This window comes from Oryza sativa, chromosome 11 (genome assembly GCF_034140825.1).
Source record: "Oryza sativa Japonica Group chromosome 11, ASM3414082v1".
Lineage (NCBI taxonomy): Eukaryota > Viridiplantae > Streptophyta > Magnoliopsida > Poales > Poaceae > Oryza > Oryza sativa.
This window is the reverse complement of record NC_089045.1, coordinates 23,287,028-23,287,742: the sequence shown is the minus strand read 5'-3', so window position 1 is coordinate 23,287,742 and position 715 is coordinate 23,287,028. Positions and strand designations below refer to the sequence as shown.

The 715-nt window shown below is 57.8% G+C and overlaps 1 non-coding gene across 1 annotated transcript; it reads left to right on the top strand.

Moving 5' to 3' along the window:
- The first annotated feature begins 225 nt into the window (after window positions 1–225).
- LOC112937244 (small nucleolar RNA Z247) lies at window positions 226–364 on the top strand. The gene has a single exon (XR_003239759.1). It is a non-coding gene; the product is annotated as a small nucleolar RNA Z247 (small nucleolar RNA).
- The last annotated feature ends 351 nt before the right edge of the window (window positions 365–715 follow it).

Below are 715 nucleotides of genomic sequence, written 5' to 3'. Positions count from 1 at the left end.
TATCTCCTCTCCTCCTTTTCGAAGGAAATTCTGACGCAAGTCGTCACCATGGAGATGGCGGCGCAGGTATGGAAGGGGATCACAGAGATGATCTCCACTCGGTCGCGGTCGCAGTGTCTCAACACACGACTCGCGCTCTCCATGACGCGCAAAGGTGACTTGAGCGTGTCCGACTACATCAACAAGATGAAGATGCTGGCGGACGAGATGACCGCCGCCGGCAAGCCCATGGACGACGAGGAACTGATGGGCTACGTGCTTGCCGGCCTCGACGACAACTATGAACCGGTTGTCTCCAGTTTGGTAGGCAAAAGTGAGCCGGTTTCAATCTCTGAAGTCTACTCACAGCTTCTGAGTTTTGAGTCCAGGGGAAAACTTCGCCAGATGACGGCTAATCACGGATACTCCTCTGCAAATGCCGCCAAGCGCGGCGGCAAAGGCGGCGACTTCAGTCGCGGTGGAGGCGGCGGGGGTCGCGGTGGCCCCAGGAACAACAATGGCCGTGGCGAACGCGGCGGCTTCAGTGGACGCGGACGCGATGGCAACAACACCGGCGGCTGCTACAACTCCAAACCCCGTCCGGTGTGCCAACTCTGTGGCAAGATTGGACACGTCGTCACCGATTGCAGGCACAGGTTCGACGACTCGTTCGTCCCTGATCCAAAGATGGCAGCAGCAGCCTCCTACCATGTTGATCCGAACTGGTATATTGATA